This window comes from Rattus norvegicus, chromosome 19, assembly GCF_036323735.1.
Source record: "Rattus norvegicus strain BN/NHsdMcwi chromosome 19, GRCr8, whole genome shotgun sequence".
NCBI lineage: Eukaryota > Metazoa > Chordata > Mammalia > Rodentia > Muridae > Rattus > Rattus norvegicus.
The window spans coordinates 54,316,643-54,341,581 of record NC_086037.1 but is presented as its reverse complement, the minus strand read 5'-3'; the positions used below and the strand labels follow the sequence as shown (position 1 = coordinate 54,341,581).

General features: G+C 46.0%; 1 long non-coding RNA gene across 2 annotated transcripts; it reads left to right on the top strand.

Annotated features, from left to right (window-relative positions):
• The first annotated feature begins 895 nt into the window (after positions 1–895).
• Positions 896–20,131, top strand: LOC134483361 (uncharacterized). Of its 2 annotated transcripts, none has more exons than XR_010060223.1 (4): positions 896–2,521; positions 3,901–3,974; positions 14,703–14,781; positions 19,853–20,131. It is a non-coding gene; the product is annotated as an uncharacterized LOC134483361 (long non-coding RNA). The 2 variants fall into 2 exon arrangements; XR_010060224.1 differs by lacking the exon at positions 19,853–20,131 and adding an exon at positions 17,413–18,786.
• The last annotated feature ends 4,808 nt before the right edge of the window (positions 20,132–24,939 follow it).

Below are 24,939 nucleotides of genomic sequence, written 5' to 3'. Positions count from 1 at the left end.
CTAGCCAGTCTCTCCAGACAGGTGAGCTCCAGTTTCCTTGAGAGATTCTATCTCAAAAGAATAGTGTGGAGAACAACGGAGATGTCTGCCACTGTTCTTTGGCACACTTGGACACTTGAGTCGGTATGTGCCCAGGCACACACACACACATACACACACACACACACACACACACACACACACACACACACACACACACTCTCTCTCTCTCTCTCCCATATGCCCACAGACAGCTGTAATGGTACCAGCCTCGATGGTCGTCGGCAGTGCTTGCCAAATTCAGTTTTAAGAAAGCAGGTGCTCTTTCACCTGGAGATTCTGACTCAGGGGGGCTGAGGCACACTAGCGATCTATATTTTACACCAGCAGCCTGTGGCTCTCACGGCTAGGCACGTGCAGGAGACACTGCCCTGCTTTACAAAGTGGGTTGTGGCCACGGAGCTACATGCGATTGTTACCAGACTTAGCAGAAGCCATGGGCAAAAAGAGAGGAGAGAGAGAGAGAGAGAGAGAGAGAGAGAGAGAGAGAGAGAGAGAGAGAGAGAGAGAGAGAGAGGTGGGGGGGGTGGGGAGCGCCATCTGTGAGTCATGGGCTGACCTCACCAGGTAATTGGGCACTTAGGGTCACTGAAGCCACCTGGAAGCTTGTGATAGAGAGAGCTTTGGGGAATCTTTTATTAACATATTTAATATGCCTGACTAAGGCGAAAACCTACACAAAGCTAGGCGGCCTTGTTAGCAAGCCATCCCTGCATACTGCTTGGCCAGGAAATATAATGACTTCTCTCTCAGGAAAGGTTTAGTTTAACCCTTGGCTTGCCTTTCTCCAGGGGGAAGCCAGCGGACATGTATAAGCCTTCCTAGGTTAGTATACGGGTGGGATGGGCAAGGGCTGTCCCTGGGGTCTTTTTGGAAGTGCCCCGTAGAAGTGCTGCAAGCCACACGAAACGCCGTTATGGAGCGGGGTCATGGCTTCCACGAGAGAGCAGTCTTCCTTGTTATGTCTCAGGCCGCCTCTTCCTCTATTGGGGTCAGCTTTGAGGACCTTTGGGGACCCCCACAGAATTGACCCACAACAAGAAATCCTTCCACCTCATGGTTAAGGCTGAGAGGTGAGGGCAGCTCTTTTGCTGCTGAGCATTGAGTAAGAGGAAGCGCAGCGGCTTAGTGGGCAGCTGAAATCAGAGCCATGTGTCTCAAAGAGCGGAGAGCCGGGTGGAAACAGAGCCGCGGCTTTTCCAGGCTGCCTCTGTCGCTCTGCCTCAGCTCAGCGACATCACACCTGCACACCAGACCTAGATAGGTACGGTGGCAACTTGCCCCCTCCCCAACGAAGTTGGCCCACCCCCGTGGGAAATGCTTTGTTTGGTGGCAATAGCTAAGAGAAAATAGAACACTCTCTTCCTGTTTACAGATGAATCATTCTGCATCAGAGGCAACTTGTTTCCCATCCTTGCAAGAGTCTGAGGGTGGCTTTTCCTTTCTTCTCCTTTCCTTTCTCTCTTTCTTTTCTCTCTTCTCATTTTTTTATCCCTGCCTTTTTCATAAATAAATATTTTAACTGGAAATTTCCAAGTGTATGACAGGCCTAGAATGTGAACTTGAATGTACTGTAATAGAAATCATCAGTTGCCATGGCGACCCGTTCCAAGAGCAGAGCGCGCCGAGTCACGTGATCGGAGGGCGCTCAGTAATACTAACACATCAGAGAGCGAGGCCACTTAACCCCAATCGCTTCCAGCTATTGTGCAGAATGCAATTGAATTTATTCCTAATTTCTGCCAGTGCTAAGGAACAAAATTTCCCTGCAGATTTTAATCTTACTCAGGCGGCGCTCAGACGCTGTTCAGCACCAATATTCAGCCCGGCTACTCGCCCACTTTACAGCTCCATTTTCCTATTCTTATTTGCAATAATAGCTTCCCTCTGCCTGCTGGATACCGCACATCCCCCTGCCCTGGGGAGAACTGCCCTTCTCCTTCCCACGTGGCTGTGCGGTTTTCTCTGACTCTGGCTGCTAATGCAAGGAACACAGCCTTCATAATAATACCGATAAAAAAAAAAAAAGACAGCTCTCTACTTTCAGCAATAGTCGCTTCCCCCCACACCCCCTCTCCCCAAACCTGTTGTAAAATACGATTTCTGCCAGCTTTTGACTGTGCTTTGGAATACCACAATTAACAGCCCCATCGTAATGAGGCAAAGCCCCACGGGTCAGCGAATAATGGAATCAAAGTGTGAGTTTTCGGTCTCCATCACCGTCACCTCCCTCTGGCCCCCCCAACCAGGAGAGCAGCCCAGACGCCCAGGAGGTACAGCCGCCTATCACAGAACACTCATTTCGAGAGCTTATCAGCTCCCATGAAAGCTGATAAATCAGAGTGTCTCATACGGACAGTCTCGAGTTAGCCGTGTCATCGATCCCTCCTCCCCTTTTAAGCTCTTTGTCTTATTCACTTCCAGAGATGCTATCAGAGATGCCAAATGAGTCTTTGTTTTCTGTGCTCTTGTGCAGCCTAGGGTGAGTCGCAGGCTTGAGGCAGGGACAGGGGGTGGGGGGTGGGGGGGGGGAAAGCGAGCTTCCGGGACTTAGTCCTTTGTTTCCAGCCCAAGGTCACCTCTGGCCCCTCGGTTCAGGTGTTGTCAGCAGTCTGTCTGTGTTCAGAGGCAGGAGGCGGAGTCCTCCTAGCTGACAGTCTTTGCATGGCCCTAGCCCTCCAGTGACCTCCCCCTTTTATGAATGCTACTTTAAAAAAAGATGTAAAACCTGCTGGAATAGTTAAATGGAGACTAGGTAGAGTCCAGCTTTCAGAAAGTCCATGTTGAAGGTCATGCAAAAGGAACCTTAAAAATAGGGAGATTATTGGATTTTTTTTTTTGAAAAAAAAAAAAAGGTAGTTTCTGCACTGGCTTGCATTAGTGAGTGCCTCAAAAATGGCGGGGGGAAGACATAGTTGCAAATGCCTTACTCAGTCAGTACCTGACTGTTGTTCCAACGCTGTGGCAGGACAGGGAGTGAAGCAAGTCCAGGGGAGAGATAATGACCATGTGGAATTAGGACTGCCTGCAGTCAGGGGTTCTGGCGTCAACAGAGAGAGCTTGGTAACTATGGAAATCTTCATGGGGTAGATGAGGGAGAAGCAGCCAGAGAGGTCATGTGATGAATTTGGAGCCAGTGGCATGACGTTTGGATTTGGAAAGAGAAAGCCACATGCTAAGCAGTTAGTGCTGTACATGGCTCTCTGTCCGCCCTGCCGTGGTGGAGTCCCTAGAAGGTCCTTGTCAAACAGCCGGGCCCCACCACACCTTCCTATCCACAGAGCAGTGTTACAAGGTCTCCTTGGGTAGATAAGAGCCAGCTTGCTAGCTCCTACCTCCTGGGCTGTGAGGAAAAGTAGTTTTTGCTGTTGTCATTGTTATTGTTTTGTTTTTGTTTTTAAATTGGCAATTGCGTCTAGTCACAGAGTTGAGCTTAGGTTTTTTTCTTTTTTAGAGTAAGTATTCTTTTACTTTTTTGGTTTTGGTTTTGTTGTTGGTCTGGCCGTAGCGATAGGTGGCTGTTGTTGTTGGCTTTTTGTTTGCTTTTGTTTTCCCCCCAGACAGTGTTCCTCTGTGTAGCCTTGGCTGTGCTGGAACGTACTCTGTAGACCAGGCTGTTTTTGAACTCGTAGATCTGCCTCTCTGCCTCCCAAATGCCGGAACTAAAGGTGTGCACCATCCCTGGGAGGCTAGCGTGTGTTTTCCAGGCAGCAGTGGTTTGATATTTATAGGAGCCTCATTTCTGTACTTATCAGTCTAAAATCCCCATGACCTTCTGCCCAGAGCTGTGCAGGGAGCTACTGCCTTGGAAAGTTCTGGGAGGTTGTTTAATCTGTGTCTAATCAATGATTCTTTCGACAGGATAGTCTTCTAGAAGTGTCAGAACACATCACAGGGAAAGACTGAGCCTCACAGTCTCAGAAAGAAGAAAGATGGTAAGAGGATTTGAGGAGAAAGCCAGGGCATTGTGTGCCTGGTGGATTTCATTAAGGGGAAGGACAGTCTCTGCTATTATGCTAATACTGGCAATTGCAATTTTATTACGTTCATTAGTCTATAATCAAGGAATAACACCATTACGATTCTTATAGCTTTTCAATGTACTTTTCTAACTGTTATCTTACTTGATCTACGCAGTATACCCTGGGAGCGTATCTCATGGAGGAAAGATTGGGCTAGCACAAAATCTCAAAAAGAGTTAGATCTAGAACTCAGGACACCTAGGCCAGTGCTGTCCCCATGGCCCTTGACATTACTAACCAGGCTAACGGCCAGGGTGCTTACTGGGGACACGGCTCAAGGTGGCTCCTTTCAGTACAACTTGCTAGAGCCCTGGTTCGAAATGAATCAGCTTCGAGTCGACATAAGGCGCTGGTGCCTGAGCATCTCGGGGCTTTGCGAGAGTTTGGTGTGGATTCTGCTCGGTGAGGGGAACTCCATCCAGTCCAGCGCTGTCTCTTGGAGAGGTGACTCCTGGGAGCAGACCGAGGCTTCAGGCTCACCCTCCATTACAAGTAGCTGCTGTTCAAAGAGGACTCGGAGCAGACATGGCCTCTGAAGTTTGGATGTGACCTTGCTCTGACAGACTACAAAACACTGTGTGACGTAAGACACAGGCATCCTCACCTCTCTGTGTGTCTTCATCCTTAGTCTACAGTAGTGAGACAAAGATGGCGGGCTGGGGCCAGCCATATCTTTAGCAATAGGAGGCGGATTTCCTTTTCAGTCGTAGAGCCCAGGGCTTTGCGCTTCCTAGGCAAGTGCTCTGTTGCGGAGATAAATCCTGAACTCCTCAAAATAGACTTTTAACCCTGGCTGTTGGAGTAAGGATGCGTGAAAAAGGCTTCATGGAAATAGCCTCCTGAAAGCACCCGCCTCGATGGTTGTTTCTCCTATAGGGAGAAAGGAATCCTGAGCTGCCCCAAGGGTACTCTATGTATTCTATGGGTACTGCCATAGGATACACATTACAGTTGCTACCCTGAGTGTGTCTGGACGCTATTGAGATGTGTCAGCCTTCGTATTTTTGCGTCTATTTTTTATTTTCTGACAAGAGTTAACCTGAATGGTCGGCCCCAGTCAGGAGGTACACAGTGAGTCGTGGCAAAGTCTCCCTGGCCTCCAGGACCGACGAACGCCTGTGTTCTTAGGGCGACGATGATGACGACCCTAAAAGAGGATTTGGAAACGGATGCTGTTGAGCTTATGGGCTGTTCAAATGACTGGAGAGGGGCGGTCAGCATTTGTCCTCCTGTGGGTGGGGACATTAACTATCCATCCATGAGTAGACATGAAGGTCTGTGCTGTCCTAAATATATACGGTACTCTTCAAGTGGGAAGGGGCATTCAGGAGCACAGACTTAATGTGTTAAAGACAGACAAAGATGGGGCCGGGGAAGGTAGTCACTTGACATGGGAGTATTAGGGTGTACTTGGAACCCCACCCTGGAGGTAGGAATACATTGATCCCTAGGGCTTGCTCACAGTCGGCCTACTCTACTTGGAGCACTGGGCCTGAGTGCAATCCCAAAGGAAGATACTGAAGGCTGTTCCCTCCTCTCTACTCACACATATACATGAAAGTCACCCCGAGAGATGAGACTGAAAGAATTCCTCAGAGACTAAAAGACAGTCTCCAAATCAGAAAGAACGATGGGGAGGAGGGTGAGAGGGAGGGTGTGATGCTGAGAAAAGCGTGATGCTCTTGACTGCCGGATGGACTTGAACACTGAGATCTGACCATGTGTCCAAGAGAATAGCAAGAACCCTGGAGCTTCCAGGCCAGTGCTTTGCAACCTTGGCAGAGATGACACAGTTATTTGTAATGTCCGCTGTCCTGTGCATGATAGGGCATTTAGTAGAATTCCTAACCTTTAGCCGTTAGATAGCAGCAGTACCCTATACTCTTCTCAGCTGGTCACTAAAAATGTCTCTGATATGACATTGACACTGTCTCCGGGGAGGGAGGTGCAAGCGTGCAAGTTGTCTCACTTCAGAGCGTGTCGTCCAGGGCTAGGGATGTTGCCCACAGGAAGTAGATGGCAGCAGTAGCAGCAATGGTCAATTCTGTGGCGTTTGCTAGAGGCCAGGCAGCATCCTAGTTCTATTCGAAGTCTTAATTATTTTCATCCCGGATATCTAGAAAACAGTGTTAGCCTCCTTTTGCAGACAGAGACACCTAAGCTGCTGCCAGACCCCACCCGTTTTTGGTACAGGATTCTCCAAGGCACCACTGTCCTCTATGAAACCAACTTGCTTGGTGTACATAGCACCTCAGGGAGACAACTCCACCACATACCGTTAAAGGTGTGAGGAGTAATATGGTCTCCCATGGTATAAATGTTTTTATTTTTGATAAGCTTTGCTCAAATGAGAAGACTTGTTGAATTGACATCCCCCTTCCCCCACCCCCCAAAAAGAGACCCAACCAAGTTGGTATTTTCAAATCAGTACGTCTCTGGCATTGTATGGGACCTTCCTCTGAGGGATCGATTCTCCTACCTGGGCAGCACCCAGTCTGTGGGATATCTCCAAGGAATGGGCACACATCTGGAGCTCATTGTGATTTGCTGATTCTCTCTCTCTCCCTTTTCTACTGGGGAGGCAAGACGATAAGCCATCAGGCACAGGGAAGACCAGGCTGCCCCAGTTCTGCATGCTGAAGTAACATACATGGGGGCTCCCTGAGCACTTTAGACGGATTATGACTTTCTGTCTGGACAGATGTAATGATTCATGGCTTGGTCTTCAGTTTGTCCCCATCCTGGAAATGTCTGATGGGAAAGGCGAAACTTGGTTTTCAATTCCTAAGCTTTGCTCCGAGGGAATGATATGAGGCTAATTTTAATTCATACTTTTATGCTGAACAACGATTCTTAGAATGGTCCATTTTTATTTAAGTTGGAGTTTGAGAGGTGGAAAAACGTATAGGTGCCATGTTCACATTTTCATCATAAATTCTTTTTATTTTTCAGTATTTTTCTACACTGCACCTTATTTCTTTTCTTTTTTTTTCTTTTCTTTTCTTTTTTTTTTTTTTTTGGTTCTTTTTTTTTTTCGGAGCTGGGGACCGAACACAGGGCCTTGCGCTTCCTAGGTAAGCGCTCTACCACTGAGCTAAATCCCCAGCCCCTGCACCTTATTTCTAACTCTGTGAATATCATAGTTAGGAAAAAAAAAGTGATTTTCAGAGCAATTCCCCTGGACATGATAATGAACCCTTTCCAAAGATACAGAAGGGCTGGCTCCAAAATAAATATCAGAGTGCCTAAGCAAAGCTGCCAGCTCATTAACCCCGAAGTGGGTCAAAGGATCGCACTGGATTTCTGGTTTACGTTCAGCCGTGAACCTACACTTGGCTCTAGTCTTCAGAAAGGGTTAATGTACCTTAATTCCCAGTCCCTTCTTGTACACATTATCAAAGTGGATTTCCAGTTTATGTTCAGCCATTATCTCAATCCGTTACAATTATTTTCCAAGTTTATAATGTAAGGGACATCAGATATAGAAAGACCGCTGACTCTGCAAGGTGGATCAAGGTAGGTGCTGTGCACATGGACTGCCTTGCCCAAGACTAATAGATAGAGTCCTTCCCCTGCAGGGGTGGGGTGTGGCTCTTTTGTCTGGGAACTGTAACGTCCTTGTGTTTGGCCTTACACTCTTATTTATTCACACCCTGTCTCCATATTGGCGAGGACTTACTTTAGAGAAAATGGTTTCACATGTCTCCCAGTGTTCACTGTTACTGCCTGGCCTACTTTCCATCTTTATTATATAGAACATATTGAGCAGACACCTTTGTGTGAACGAATAAGTAAGTGGGTGGATGGGTGGATGGGTGGATGGATGGATGGATGGGTGGATGGGTGGATGGGTGGATGGGTGGGTGGATGGATGGATGGGTAGGTGGATGGGTGGATGGGTGGATGGGTGGATGGGTGGGTGGATGGGTGGGTGGATGGGTGGATGGGTGGGTGGATGGATGGATGGGTAGGTGGATGGGTGGATGGGTGGGTGGATGGGTGGATGGGTGGGTGGATGGGTGGGTTGACCAGAGACTAGAGATGAATCTTGAGGGACAGGTAGGTCCAGATGCTCTGTGGGGATACAGCGCCACTGCAGTACTGTGAGAAACCTCTCTGGTTGGCATCCTTCAGAAACCCCTTGTTTACGTTTTTATCTAGGCATGAAGGAAGAAGCAAAGCAAGCTCGCCCCGACCGCTGCTGCCCTGATCCTCCTGTCCCCCTTCCCCATCTCCCCTTCCTCAGGTCCTGGCCTGATACTGCTTAGGTTCCCCTGTAGCACTGTCTTGAGCAGCATCCAGGATAGGGAGGTGGTACTTTTGGGGCAGAGATGCCATTACTATCCCTGTAGGAGGCTGTCATCTCCTGGCAGTGCGGCACCTCTGGTGCCATTCTCACGCGTTCGCTCTCCTGACTGCTGGGAACGCACAGGCGCACTGCATGCCACTTGCTCCCCCAGCTTTCCACAGTCTCTCTTTGTTTCCAAATCCTAAGCAAATTGCCTGGTTGACAATCAAAACCCGCGAACATCAAACAGCTGCCACAGACAGGTGTGCTGTGTGGCTACCTGCTGTTTGTTTCCCTCAGCAGGGACTGGGACGACAGACAAACCCGGAGCTTCAGAGCCACTCCCCATAGCTCAATTTCTTTTGCTTTCCTGGCATTTTTCTTTCTTTTTTCCCACCAAGGCTTGGAAATTCGCCCTAAAAATAGCGCCTCTCAGTGTTCATCGATGAATGTCTGGGCCACGTTTACAACAGCCCCGCTGATTCTGCAGTTCTTTGTATATTGGAACGGGCGCTGACACGAAGAGGTTCTGGCTTCTGGGTTCTGGAGCTCCTGCTCATAGGGACCATTCGGTCTCCTTACTCTCTAGACTTTTTTCTTGTAATGAACCTATGAGTGCTGCCTCTGGCTTTCTGGTTTAGGACTCAGGCTGTGACTTCTGAATGTTGCTTTCACCACCTTGAAGTATGACTGTCCTCCCAATCCCCTGCTGCTGGTGGATAGAAAGTGTGGCCGGTTAGAGAGGGATGGGTGTCCATTTCTTCTAGCATTTCTTCCTGTACTTTGGAGTCAGGAAAGGCAGCAACTGCCATTGCTCAGATAGCATTTCTGCCAGTGGTTCTGCTAGTTAGATATGCCCAAGTGAACCATAAAGGTGAGCTGAGGTTGAGGCTGAGCCTGTGTTCTCAGGAAGGGCTGGCGAGGCTGTGTTGGGATTTCTCTGTTGCAACTGTAGGTGGCGGCCATTTTCTGCCTGCACTGTGAGGCAGCTTCCTGACCACAGCTGAGGAGGAAGCAGGTGTCATGGTGGCCTGGAGTCACTCCTGAGAGCTCGCTCAACTCAGTGCCCGTATCTGTGGCTTTCTTGGCAAATTTTGTAAGTCATTTAATACCCTGCTTTAACTTGCTTGAGTGAATTTTCTTCCCGACACTGACCCTTAATCAAAATAGAGGGCAATTGGGCAAGGACATTAATCCCTCAGCGCTCAGCAGGGTGCCCAGAGCAATCAGTCAGTCAGCAGGGGTTCCACACACAGCCTTAGGCTGGGTGTTCCAGGATTCTCGGCCAGGCTGGACCCTGTCTGGCGCTGTGCCTTGCTCATGCCCTCCTCGCTGCATGGGATGGTCTTTTCTCCACCTTCCTGGTCCCCTTTACCCAGCTGGAAGCTGCTTTCCTTCTCTGAACTCCATGAGCCTTGAGCACACTTCTTGAAGGAAACCACCACGTTCCCCTCTCTTTTGTTGTTTATGTACATTAAAAAGAAAAATGATAATCTTGAGCCAAACTGTCAGCCATTTGGGGAACAGGAGTTGAGCTGAGATTGTTTTCATAGGTCCAGAGAGTTCCAAGCTGGGGTATGTCTTCTGTGTACAGGCCCCCAGCAACACTCAGGGAGTGCACACATGAGCAGAGGGAAGGACCCTTCAAAGGCGTGTTCTGAGGAAGGCCTTGGCCATTATTATTATTATTATTATTATTATTATTATTATTAGTATTAGTATTAGTATTAATATGAATACAGGGGTCTTTGTCAGCGTTTTGTTTCTGTTTCTTTGTTTCAAATATCGAGAGAAAGAAATTAAAGGAGGAAAGACAAATTTTAGTTCAGGATTTCTGAGGACTCGGCCTGTGGTAAGCAGTGTGCCACTGCAGCTGAGGCCACATGCACAGGTATTTATTTCTAACTCTTGCTGCATACACTAAAGGCTTGGTACAAGGGCAGAACTGAGACCAGTGACACAATCACAGAGTGCAGCACACACAGGAGGTCGCCCGGCTGGAGTGTTGCCTCCTGTCACGAAGTTCTGAGAGTGCACGTGTGGGGGCCCTTCCGTGCACAGTGTTCTCTTTCATAGAAGCAATCCTTAAAGGTCAGCATTTCAGACCCCATGAGGAGATGGTCCGTACATTTAGTATTGCCTCAACAGCTTGTAGGGAGGGGACACAATCCCCAGTCACGTGCTCTTGAAGGGTTCTCATCCTTGCCTACACAATTCCGGGATCATCTTTTCCCATGGACTCTTTTTGACGTGCACCTAATTATATCATTTTGAGGTGAGCCAAGATGTTGGCATGTGCTGGGATGCTCTTTCATTTCTTTATGGCCATGATACTGGCTTTGCAAGGGGACAGCTCCCTGGGATAAGCAGGTTCCAGCCTGGCTCCCAGCTCATTGTCCATGGTGGATTGTGCTAACAGCTGGAGCACAGAGTACACCAGCATCACTTATGCCAGCTGCTACACTTTCCACAGCATCTCACAACAGTCCCATGGTCACTGCGATTGTTACTTCCATCCCGTAGATGATAAAGGCTGTGTATGGTCCCAAGCGGTCATGACTTTCCCAGACTGCGGTATGTGTTAGCTGGGATTCAGCTCCGAGGAGTTTAGATGGGGAGCCCCCACTGTTGACCCTCCCCTCCCAGATTTCCCACATTCAGCCGAACCCAGCTGGGCCAGGATTACAGTCCAACAGTAACAACAACAGAGCAGACTAGGAAACACTTAGTTCCTTGAAAGCATTATGGTGAACTTCATACCAGAGTTACAGTTTCAGCAAGAGGACTGGTTATTTCATTGTTTCAAAGAGAGAAAGAGAGAGAGAGAGAGAGAGAGAGAGAGAGAGAGAGAGAGAAGAATTTTGAATGGAAAAATAAGTTTTCCACTTCTATACTTTTCAGTGTTAGAGAAGACAAGAGGTTTTCAAGAAGGCAGCACCCTGCGATCTAGCTGTGCTAACAGGGAGTCTGATTCACCCTCCTAGCCAGTGTAAGCCGGTCAATGGCAGGCAGACTTCAGAGCAATGGAGTCTGTACTATGTACTGAGTTGCTGACTGGAGGTTGTAGGGGAGGCAAATGCTTGACATTGTTTCTCTTTGATCTATCAGTGGTCTGCAGAGGGAAACAGGACATCAGACTTCAGGGGGCCAAGGAGAGAAGGCTACTTGTGGCAGGCAAGAATGAGTTCTGGACAAGGTTGGAGTAGGAGGTTTGAAAAGAAGGAGCATCATGAGGTGAAAACCAACAGGGCTTGTAAGAGCTGGACCCTGGGGTGGAAAAAATCAGATACTGACATTTTTATGAGGAAAAGAATCAAGAGACAGTGTTAAAGGAGAGAGTTAGCTTCACCAATGTTTAGAAACAGAGGCACTGAGTTGCAGTAACTTGTAGGCACTAGGTGTTTCTCCGCAGTGTAGAATACTCTGGCTTGAGATTGAGTGGAGAGTAGGATCCCAGCAGTGAGAATCCAGGAAGGCTGTAACAGGCCTGAGAGATGTGAGATGGTGTCAGCATTACCCAGGTCCAAGGAGGAAGCCGGTCCATAGAACCTGGCTGCAAGACCACAGGAAACATTTGAGAGTGTAATCAGGGCTTTCTAGAGGAGAGAAGCCACAGGTGTGTGTGTGTGTGTGTGTGTGTGTGTGTGTGTGTGTGTGTGTATGTGTGTGTGTGTGCACGTGCTTTTGTGTGTGCTTATGTGAGTGTGTGTCTGAGTGTACATGAGTGTGTGTCTGAACCTACACAAACACAGACATGCAGAGACATTTATTGTAAAGAGTTGTCTCACGTGATTACGGAGGCTGAGAAGTGTCATGCTCTGCAGTGGGCAAGCAGGAGAGGGAGGAGAGTGAAGGAAGGCCTGGAGTTCAGGAATGCTGAGATAACCTTCAGTTCACAAGCAGGCAGACTCAAGAACCAAGAAATGCCACTTTTTTTTTTCTGTCCAAGTTCAAAGACTTGGAAATACCAGATAATTCCTCAGGGGGATTTCCTTTACTCTGCCTTTTTGATCTGTTTCGGCCTTCACCTGATTGGATAAGGGCCAGTTGAGTTAGTGAGACGCTTGGCTCAGTTTATCAACTCAAATGTTAACCTGAACCAAAAGCATCCTCACAGTCACACTATGGCCCAGGGAAGCTGACATAGAACATTAGCCTCCAAAGTACCACGAAATCAACTTGTTGGGGGTTAAAGACTCATGCTTTAGGTAAAAGAAAACAGGAAGACATAAGCTACCCCCTGAGAACCTTGCAGCTAGACGGAGAGAGTTTTGCCTGCATCTCAAGAGTCAGCAGGGCCAGTTAAAGTTTCTCTAAACAAAAAGGCACAGTAACTTGACTCCTCTGCTAATCCCTAAGACACTTATCCAGGTATTCTTTCCCCACCAGAAGGTTCTTAGATTGAACTTGGCAAGTTCAAGGCAGTCGGCAGTCCTGGCAGGCAATGCCAGCCATTGGCAGAAGCAGGCAGTGGAGATGCTGTGGGACCAAGGAGACCTGGGGTTGGTCGTCTACTGTAGATAAAGGTACATGCAGCCCTCCGCAGACCATTCTCAGGAGCTGTGCAGGACAACCAAGTTAAGCCTGACTAACTTACAAATAAACAAGACTCAGACTACTGTTATTTTATTTGCCTTTGACAATTACTGGGGGGTCACCCCTAATCTGCTTTTCTAACTGCCGGCCTGGCTGCCTTCCTTGCAATGTACCCCAGTGTACTTGCTGTTTCTCCTGGCCACATATCATGATCCATCACCCCCACCCCCATGATAGCTTCCTCCTCCCCTTTCCTTCTTTCTCCTCTTCTCTACTCCCAACCAGGTAACTCAAAAAACCCACCTACCTCTAATCCCTCCAGTAACAGGCTATAGCCAATTTCATCTAACCAATAGTTAAAAATCAAGGAACGAGGTTTGACAACAAAAGCTCGTAAGCGTGAGAATTCACTCATAGGCCTAGACCTTTGGGTACAGAATTAGCATTGCCACACATAGCAACAGGCCAAACCTCAACACCAATATGTTGTAGGAATATTTAATCACAACTGGGGGCTTCTAGCCTGCCTCTGACCATTCGGTTCCAGATAGAAGACATATATAACCTTTATATTTATTAGAAGCCTTTATCAGCAGTAGAGCTGGGCAGATACCTACCCTATTAAATGTACTTTCCTATCGATAACCCCAAGTTATTACTTACGGCGTTCTATCTGGGATGCTTTTACTTCAATTGGCCAACACTCATGGCCATGATTTTAAGATTCTTACCCCATGTCATCCTCTCCTTTCTCTCCTCGTGGACTCCTCTGACCCCAGGCCTGAGAACCCCAAACCCTATCTATGCTTCTTATGCCTAACTATTGGCTATAGGTATCTTTATTTAACCAATGGTTTAAAATCAAGGAGCAAGGTCACATGGTGGTGCAGATTCTCTAGTTCCTGGGAGCAACCAGGCCTTGGGGGCCAGCACTTATCATTACAATATGGATCAAAGATCAAAGTGCCACAAGCTGCTCTTGTCACCTGTGTGTTTCTTCCTAGCTTTCCAGCTGATGTAGTTTATTTAAGCAGACACACGGACAGTGATGCCTCATGGGACAGAATGCACAGGAGAGCCTGTAGTTACTCACTCACTTTAAGCAACTGAAGCATAGGGGCATGTCTGTGTGCTTACATGTGTGCTTACATGTGCGTGCGCATGCATGTGTGTGTGTGAGGGGGGCAGTCAGACAGACAGACACACACACAGAGATAGAGGGAGAGGGCGAGGGAGAGGGAGAGGGCGAGGGAGAGGGAGAGGGAGAGGGCAAGGGAGAGGGAGAGGGAGAGGGAGAGGGAGAGGGAGAGGGAGAGGGAGAGGGAGAGGGAGAGGGAGAGGGAGAGGGAGAGGGAGAGGGAGAGGGAGAGGGAGAGGGAGAGGGAGAGGGAGAGGGAGAAACAGAACCGTGAGAAGCCTCTGTTTGGCAGCACCGTCTCCCCTCTCTCCCATACACCACCTCCACTCTTAGATACCACCCAGCCAGCTGGACCTGGGTGCCCAGTCCTAGAGTTCACATTTTCCAATCGTTTATCTTTTCGACTGCATTGTGTCCAGTAAGTTATGGCCCAGGACACCTTTGAGCATCAATTCCAAACATTCGCTGTAGATGGCTTTGGATAGAACATAGATTGCTACCAAATGTCATTTCTCATGGTGCCACTGTCTCGTGGCTTTTACTTGGGAGGATCCTGTTTGGATTTCCAGTCAAGACCCATTGGAAGAGTTCAATGATATCCCACACATATTTTCATTCTTTACTGTTACTGTATGCACACTGTAACATACCGTGACGTTTCTTCTCTCACCATGTTTAGAATTGACCACACTCAAGATAAGGAGAACTTATTGAGCATCCATGCGTTCAGGATTAGGTCAAGTGCCCTGGGGCATACGGTAAGTATAAATAAAAACTTATCACTGATTCTCAGGTTGACCACACAAGCTGGGCCAAAGGAGATGCCACACAACTGGAGATGTCACAACTGGTGACGGTTAATTGTCCTGACTCTGTTGACTGTCTTAGGTAGGAGAATGAGAGGTAGTATACATGTTCCTATCTCCTTCAATCATATTCCCGAGTCTATGGGTTTTCTCTCTCCCTTTGCAGTCCTCACTGGCCCAGTGGACACTGGGGTTCTGGTAGTCCCTTCCTTCCTAAGGCTAGGAATCATACCTTGCTGTGCTAGCCCAAGGGTCTTTCCCATACCTACTTTTGTATCCTTTACTCCTCTGTCAGTAGCATTTCCTCTAGATTCTCTTCATTTGCACCATTATTAGTGAGTTGATTCTCTTGGGGGACCTGACTAAAATTTACCAAGCAGCAGGGGGTTGGAGGGAGGGTGTCACTTTGTTTGTTCAGGGTGTCAACCAGAACAAATACTTGTTTGATGGAGGAGAAAGAGGTCGGCCTTCTTGCGCAGGAGAGGAGGAAGGAGGAGCTTTGAAAGCAGGCTGCCGCCTACAGAGAAGAAAAGACAAGGGCTTGAAGTGAGCAAGGTGGCCTTTGGTTCAGACAAACCCAATCTGTGCATCTAAATCTTAGACTTTAAAAAGTTAAACGAATCCTTCCTGGAGGCTTGTGCCTCCTCTCCTGTCACTTGTTTGAAAAGAGAGCTACATCAAAACTCCAGGCGTCAGAATTCCCTAGAACCCAAACTTCACAGCTCTGCCCTGCTGGGGGAAATCTCAGATCCTCAATTAGGCGGTAGTGCGGAGCTGAGCCGGGAACTCCCTCCTGCTTTAATTACTTCTGGCATAATGTTCTTTTTTAAGATTTGCTAATTGAAATTAAACAGCTGCTGCGTTTGGACAGGGACAACAAAGATTTCATTGTCTAGCCTTCGCTGATTTCGCACAGATTGACAGGCCGTGAGGAAACCAGGGGCAATCTTCCGCTTATGGCTTCTGGGGCATCCTATGGTTCACTTAAAGCAAAATAAAGAGTATCAAGGAGACGTGGGCTCTACTGCTACCGCCAGGAGTCCACAGGACAAATGGCATTTTAAGTTAGTATCAAGGCCACGTTTATAAAAATTACCCAGGAGCTAACACTAGCAGTCCAGATACCTTAGTTGTGTTTTCTGTTGCTATGATAAAATACCCTGACCAAAACAACTCAAGGGAGAAAGGGTTTTGGCGCATGGCCGTCATAGCAGGGAATCCCTGGTGACAGGCACTTGAGGCTGAAAACAGTGACTGTCCATGTTTATCTGGTTTCCTCCTTTTTATGTAGTTCAGCATCTCATCCTAGGGAATGGTACCACCCATAGTGGGTGTCCTTCTCAGCTCAAATAACCTAACCAAGATAATCCCTCACAGGCCTGACCAGAGGCTAAGCTAATCAAAACAGTTGCTTATAGGCATGCCTGGAGGCTTGTTTCCTAGGTGATTCCAGATCCCATCAAGTTGACAAAGTGAAGTCTGTCATGCCCAAACTATCAAGACCCCTGTTTCTACATACTGTAAGAAACTAAAGACAGTCAGTCACAGGAGAGACTTCATGCAGGTGGAATCTTTGCTGGTTAAGTTCGTGTCTAGGCAGGTGATGTTGTGAACAGGCAGTTTTATTACCCAGGATGTTAGTAAAAGGTGCTCCATGGACTTAAGCGTTCCGTCAGGTACGTTCAGAGTTTGATTCTAAAGCAACAAGGTGGCTCAGGTCTTTGGAGAGAAGTTGGAGCTAGAAGGCTTGAGTTTGCATGAGGTTTCATGAGAGGCCTCTGTGCTTTTAGACTTCTGTGCCTTGGCTTTTTCGTATTTCCAATGAAAATAATGAGAAATAATTTGAGTAAGCCAGAGACAATCAACTCAGGTAAGCACACTGATTTCTTTGGGGGAACAAGTTGAGCTTTTGTCAGGAAATAATGCTTATTAATTTGAATAAAAGCAATGAAACTATGTGGGTTAAACACAGAAGAGAGAGGATCCTGGGTAATGATAGTGTCAGACATAAGAACAGCGACGAATGGAAACAAAGGCTTGTAAGAAGCAGAGTTCGTCAGTGCGGGGGAGGGTTAGCTCGAAATTGTAAATTCTCTTCGGTAATAGCATGGGGTGTGTGTGTGTGTGTGTGTGTGTGTGTGTGTGTAATCATCTCTGTCTTTTCTCAGTATCATAGAACCAGAGAAGACTTTCCCGATCACCCTAAAAGCCAGTGTCCTATCTTAGTTTGATTTAGTTTTCTTCATGGCTATCAGTCGCTTTGCCTCTGTCTCTGTCTCAGTCTCTGTCTCTGCCTCTCTCATGCGTGCATCTATCCATGTGTCTGCTTCTGCTAACCCTTACCAACGACTTTAATAACGCAAAAGAGAAGAGACTACGTCTGTTCACTGTTGCCTCCTCAGTGCCTAAAACCATGCTCAGCACATAGTAGGTATGCAGTCAGTGTTTATTAAATGTATTTAATAGCAATACTATAATTTAACAGTGATACTCTATGATCTACAGTGTTGAAGTGTACAGAGAGTCTCACAAGATACCTACTAAATAACCAACTTTATACCTCTCCCATTCTTCTCCTCAAAGGGAGCAAGATCACTTCACGGTCATGCAGACCAGAGACCAGTGAGCACAATAGTCGAGGTACTCAAGGCTTCCTCTTTCTGAGAGAGCTCTTGTTGCAGAGCCCAGATGAGCTTTGGATTTTCACTCTTTCTGTCTCGGCTTCCCAGAATTGCAGGGAATATACCACCATGCCCATCTCTAAATACTCCAATTTTCTAAAAAACGTACTTTATGGAAATGGAAGCAGGATTGAAGACAGAAGCAAGACCTCTCCCCCTCCAGGAAGAAGACCAGAAGTTTCCACACTTGGGTAAACTAGTTGACCCTAGCGACTAGCTCCTCCACATTAGTAGTCTCCATCTGACAGGGCCTCAGCTGAGGCCCATTAGTTGGGCCTGCTCTATTCCAAAGAAGATGCACCCTGTTAGGAATCTCGTATTTAAATCGAGGGTCGTGCAGAGATGCGAGGGGAACCCTCTAAAGCAAAAGAAAGAGACAAAAATTGTAAGAAAAAACAAACATGGAAGGAGCCCCCAAAAGCAACAAGGTCTGTATCTTTAGGGGGATCTGGGAAGGTATTACAGGAGGTAATAGTTAAGAGAATAGAGAAGAGATGTCGGAATTTACAAATAGGTTTGCCAAAGTGAGAAATGTGGCGGGAGAACTAGAGGAGAACATCAAGCTGATCTCCCAGAAATTACAGCAAAAAGTTAGGGAAACACAGAGGACAAGTCTGGAGTGGAAACTTCTGGTTTCTTTGGAATGTCAGTTGTGTCAGACGATGGGCACACAGGTGAAAGGATATCTTGCTAAAGCAGACTTGTGAAAGAATGTTTTCCTGAAGCAGACACAGGTGAAAGGAGGTTCTGATATAGCAAACACGTGAAAGGACCTGTGATGAAGGGGTATAAATATGTCCCCACAGACACTGAGAGACGAGCACAGGTCATTGGTTTGGTGTGCACAGTCTCGCTGCCTAACGATTCTTCCCTAAGGACGCACATGTATCGGTTCACCCTGTATAGCATTGTTGAACTCAACTTGCGGTTATTCCACCACTGAGAGAAACTCGCCAGGGAACTGCTCGTGAGGTTCCTTTCAGTTTGCCATGGCCTCACCTCAGGATGGTTCTCAAGCCTGGGAGTGTTTTCAGGACTGAACTCTAGCTGCTGGTTCATGCCTGGTGTCTGCCTGCCTAGAGCCATGGACTGCAGCTGCTGAGTGCATTGGTGTTTGCTACGGGACTGAACTGCTGCCCAAGGAGATCGAACTCACCCCCAAAGAACTATTGCTAAACGGGTCCATTTTCCCCACATCCTGATAACTTTTCTATTACCTCTGTTGGGTGGTGGGCAGGAGGAGAGGTGGATCCTTATTAAAAGAAGCTGAAAAAGATTTTATGTCCACACAAATCTGTTTAGCAGCTGTCAGTGCTCCCTGAGCTCACCTCACCTCACTCGGCGCCTAGTTTTGTAACACGTCTGAAGCTGAGAGCGCGTTTTGTATGTTCGAATAGTGCGTTGAAAAAGAACATGGGACATAGAGCATATGGGGTCCACAAGCCCAACATGTTCACTGCATGACTCTCTACAAAACCACTTGCTTAACCCGGATGCAGAAGGGTCGGTGTCCAAACTATAGGGATTCTGGAAAGAAGTTAACTAGTAAGGGAAACATTCAAGAATAGCCCCCAAATCTAAGGACATGAACCTTATACTGAAAACCTATAAAAAGGCCTGGAACTCGGTTCTCAGAACCTAGGTGGGGCCACTCACAAACACCCATCACTCTGCTCCAGGGGATCTGACAGCCTCTTCTGGCCTCTGTGGGAATCCATATATATACATGCAAGCACTCCTTACACTCCAGAAACATAAATAAAAATTAAATAAATCTTGAAAACACGCAAGGGATATCCAGTACAAGGGATATCACTGTGAAATTCCAAAACATTTGAGTTAAGGAGATTTTCGGTCTCTGGAGGATGTGAGAAAGCCACTTACACATGAGAAGCCAGGAGCAGACAGAGCCATAGGCCAGAGACATGGGTCAGCAGGTAAACGTGGTTGTGACTATCCTAACAACCCAAGTCATTCTCCAAGTTGTCCTTTGATGTTTCTATGCACACACACACACACACACACACACACACACAAAACTGTAGTAAATGAAAAACGTTAAAAGAAAGTGAAGGAACTCCTCAGGTTACTAGCTGAGAGCTGGACTAGAAATTAGGGAAAAGGAGCTCTGGGAAAATTAAAAGGGCCTCATGAACACCTTCTGAAATGGTAACCAATGGTCTCAGACTCACGGTCATACCGTGCATCACCCTCTTCCTGGAGCTGGGCCTAATCCTTTGCTTACAAGGAAAAGAATTTGGTAAAAGTGATGCTGTATCAATTCCACAGTGAGACTTTGAGAGATTGAGGCTTACTCTGTCTGTTCTCTCTTGTTTGCTCAGGTAAAAGCCAGCCACTGTGTTATGAGGAGCCTTGTGGAGAGCTACCCATGGGGCAGGAAAGTGAGGGATCCCCCCGGCCAAATTCTGTGATGAAGCGGTTCCACCTAACAACTACTTGAATGACCTCCCTGTTCTTCATCAACCATGAGATGCTTATATCTCTCAACGGCATCCTAGTTGCAGTCTGAGGACCCTGAGTCAAGGGATCCATCTAATTCAAGTTTGATTCTTTTCGATATAGGGATAGCACATTAATAAATACTGTGTGGAAATGCAAAATTGGGGAGCAACCTGTCACATGGCCATGATGAACAGAAAGGAATCATGTAAAAATGTCACGTCATAGCACATCTGGGGACAAAGCCCAATATAAGTAGGCAAGAGATTTATCCATAAATCAAAGCTATTGTAAAGTCAGCCAGGTTCCCGAAGTTGTCCCAGAGAGAGAATGCCATTACTATTTACAGCTGGGCTCCACGGTGCACAGTCTGAACATAAACATTAAAGACATAATTAAAAAGAAGTGATAGATAGTGGAATGAGGTAATTAGGCTCTCGGTATTATAGTATGAAATCACTGGATAATTCCAAACACTGTAAATAAGTATGAAGGAAGCAGTCAGTAATTTTAGCCCGAAGAATATCCAGTGGCTGTCTTGATGGGGCACAGAAAAGCTCAGAAAAGGCGTGGGGGGGGGGTGGTGGCGTGGGAGGGAAGGGGCGGAGCCAGGGTGGCTCAGAGAAGGTGGGGATAGGGCAGAGCCAGGGTGGCTTAGAGAAGGGGGGGGGGAAGGGCGGAGCCAGGGTAGCTCAGAGAAGGCGGGGGGGGGGGGAGGGGCGGAGCCAGGGTGGCTCAGAAGGTGAGTGGAAAGAAAGCCGGTTTCCTTTTAAGTTTTGCTTCTACTGACCAACCTAATCTCACATCTATTACTTTGATTTCAACTTGGCCCCCTAGAGTGACATGAGAACATCAAGAAACGTTCAAATGAATGAAGAAAAAATAATACTGGATACAAAAAATCTAAGGCTAAATTTAAATCAAGAAACATGAACATTTCTGGAAGACAAAGGTGTAGATGTTTCATAGCACATGTGTGTACATGGAGGAAAATACCTATCGGTGTTGACTGGGAACCTGAAATGAATGTCCTGGTAGACAGCAAGAGATGGTGCTGAACAGAAAGCTTTGTCAGGATCAGGACACAGCCATGGCAGGTTGTCTGCCTCAGAACCACGGGTACTAGAAACCAGTCTTTCTAGGCGTAGGTGTGGATATGTACACAAATTTCCTTGCCAACCACAGTGCGCTAAAATTGAGTGCAGACACTACTATGAAACTGGTGTGGGTCTACTGAGTTCTGGAAAGTTCAGACTACAATGCACCATAAAGACACACTGAGACTCAGGGAATGGGTAGGAGTAGGTGCCATTTTGTACATAAATATTCTTGTGCATAATAACAAACAACACATTTACGAACAGAATAACAGGAGGAAATGCATCATGAGAGATGGTTTGCAGATACACCAGAAAGAAATCACATAAAATAACAAATAGTTATAAATCAGATTTAATAATGTGCTCAAAAGTTTCAAAGAGACGATGAGAGGTTTGGTTAGTTCATCATAAAAAGAAAATGTCAACAGATATTTAACAATTATATATATGTATATATGTATATATATATATATATTTCAGAGGTAGCCATTGAAATGTATCCTCATGGTAAGTGAGAGATTGGGTGTGGCTAGAAGGAGATTGAGCAAACAGGAAGACAGAGAAGAGGAAACCCCCTGAAGTATCGTCTACAGACAGATGCAAAGCATGAAAGAGAAACAAGGAGAACTTTGGAATGAAAACTTCCAGTGTATGCCAAATAGAAATTCCTGGAAAAAAGAGCAGAGAATAAAGCAGCTTTATCTGAGGAGAGAGAATGGAATTTTAAACTCAGAGGGCATGACTTTTAGGTCAGGATCCGGCCCCACCCGCTCTGTATAGTGCTGGCTGTCCTGGAACTTGCTATGTAGAACAAACTGACCTGGAAGTCAGAGATTAGTCTGCCTGTCTCTGAGTCAGGGGATTAAATGTGTGCGCTACCGCACTTGGCATTAGGACAGGATCTTAACCGCTGAGAGATGATAGATGATTAATAGATAGATGGATAGATAGATAGACAGATGATAGGTAGATGATAGATAGACAAATGATAGATAATAAGTAGGTAGGTAGATGATAGATGATAAATTATGGATAGATGATAGGTAGATAGGTGGATTGTAGATAGATGATAGATTATAGATGGATGATAAATGATAGATGATAAATAGATGATAGGTAGGTTTTATATATATGTGTGTGTGTGTGTGTGTGTGTTTGTGTGTGTGTGATAGATAGATAGATAGTTGGATAGATAGATAGATATTCAACTCTAGATACTATATAGTAGAGGCCACTACTAGAGCAAATGCAGGTTTTTTTTTTTAACAAAGGAACAGTTGTTGCCTACATGGTAACTTCTGCCTGAATCATCATTCATTTACTGGCATGTTTCTCTTAAAGTCACTCTCACTTCCCCCATCTTCTGTTCTTCTTGCTCAGTTCTCTCTCATAAAACCATTTCCTGTGTTTGTTCTTTCAGTGAGAGTCTGGGATGATCTCTCTTCATTTTTATGTATCTGGAAATATCTTTATATCACCTCACTCATTGAAGGATAATTTAGCCGGGTAACCAACTCAAGGTTGTCAGTTACCCCCTTAAGCATTTAAAAAAATATATCGATTATCTTCTAGATAATAATTCTGATGGAAATCGAGCTATCAGATCAATAGAAGAGAGTTGCCTTATCACAACAAACTTCATGGACTCTCTGTTAGGCAGAAAGGGCTTTATCAGGTGAAAGATGTTGGAATTTCTTTGTTACATACCTTAACCTATCCTGTGTGATGATGTGGGTGATGCTCTATGAACCTAGAAGTAAGTGGTGCAGGCTCTGGTCAGCGGGGGTCCAGGATGAGGTGAAAGGTAGCTCGGCAGATGGTGCTCAGGGGATGCAGTGGTGGGAGCTAGCCTGTGGTAACTCAGATGCTGTAAGCTGTCACTGTAAACTGGTAGCTCTGAGGAAGTGTCTAGGGAACAGACTGTAGGTATCGTGGGTTTGGTGCTGATTTGAATCAATGCTCCTCACTGAGGATATTTCTAGATATTTCTATTTCTGTACATCAGTCTATATATCTCTCTTGTTCCAGTTCCAGGATGACTTTGTTACTATGGTTCTTGTATAATTTTAAACCAGATCTTGTGATTGCTCCATTGCTGCCCTTTCTGCTTGGGGCCTCAGGGCTAGATGCTAGGTTGAATATTATATCTCTAATCCCAGCACTTGGATAGAAGAAGGAGGAATAGCACAAGTCTGAGGCTAGCCCATGTTACAAAGCATGCTGGAGGCCGAACTAGAGTACAGAGTAAAATTCTGTTTCAAAAACAAACAAATTAAAAAAAAAAGCTTTCTGGGGCTGGGGATTTAGCTCAGTGGTAGAGCGCTTGCCTAGGAAGCGCAAGGCGCTGGGTTCGGTCCCCAGCTCCGAAAAAAAGAACCAAAAAAAAAAAAAAAAAAAAAAAAGCTTTCTTCCAGGGTCTCCCAGAGGATACACTGTGCCAGGTCACAAGTAGGTGAATTTCACAATCTTTTTTGTTTTCCATCTTGTCTCTTTGGAATTTTTCTTAGTCCTGTAGCAGCTGGCTGCAACCATCTCACCCCGCCATCCTACCTCCATGTCTTAAAGACTCTCCCTCATGGTGCAGGCCTTGGTCTCTCTAGTCTTTCCCAATGCCTAAGCCTTTCCTCACAGCCCATATCCATTCCTTTGTGTCACAGGCTACCCACAGAAGCAGTTCTACCAGGGACCTCACACCTCTAGGGTCCAGATTGGGCAGCGGCAACCAAAGAACAAAACAGCAACCCAACAAAGACAAAATTAGGATGCCAAGATACGCCTCAAACATCACAACTCTAGATGCCTAGAACCCAACACAAAACCACAAGCAATGTTCCTCCTCCAGAGGCCAGCAACAAGCTATTACATTAGGCCCTAACGTGCAGTTTTGCTGAAGCACAAGACAATGACTTCAGAAATATAAATTATGACTATGATCAAGGGCCTTAAAGAGGATATGAGTAAGCCCCCAATGAAGACAGTGAAATCACCAAGGGCAGAGTGAAGTAATGAACACGGTTCAAGATATGAAAGTAGAAATAGAGTCACTAAAGGAAACCCAAGCTGAAATATATACCTGGAAACAAAAACATAGGAAGTCAGACAAAAATTCAGAGGTAAGTGTCATCAAGACATGACAGAACATGGAAGACAGAATCTTGGGTGTTGAAGAAAAGTTAGAAGAAATAGATATTTCATTAAAAAATGTTAAATCTAAAAAAATCCAGGCACAAAATATACAGGAAACTTGGGACACTTTGAAATGACCAAATCTACAAATAACTGAGAAAGCAGGAGGTGAAGAAAACCAGTCAAAGGCATAGAAATATTTCTTTTCTTTCTTTTGAAATCGAAAGTAGATGTTCTCAGACAAATATTTGGATTATGGTTTTCTTTCCCCTTCCCAGGTCCTTCCTACTTCCCCATATACCCAAATCCATTCTTTTTTTTCTTCTTTTTTCATTTGAAAACAAATAGACGTCTAACAAAATAATAAAATAAAAATAAAAAGCAAACAAAAAATCCAGAATAGGACAAAACAAACAGGAAAAAAAGAGCCTAAGAAAAAGTATACTAAATGCATGCAGATGTTGAGACACAGAGAAAACCCATACAACAAAATCGGAAACCATTATATATATGTGAAAGATCTGAAGGGAAAAAAAGCCCCAACAAAACATTATGATACAACAAGTCAAGACAAAATAAAAATTTCTAAAAATACCATTGAGCCTGTTTTAATAAAACCATAGAATAAAATCAGCAACATGAAAAAGGAGATGCCTATCAAAATACAAGAAGCATACAGAACACCAAATAGAGAGGAACAGAAAAGAAATTCCCCACAACAGGTAATGGTCAAACCAGCTAGT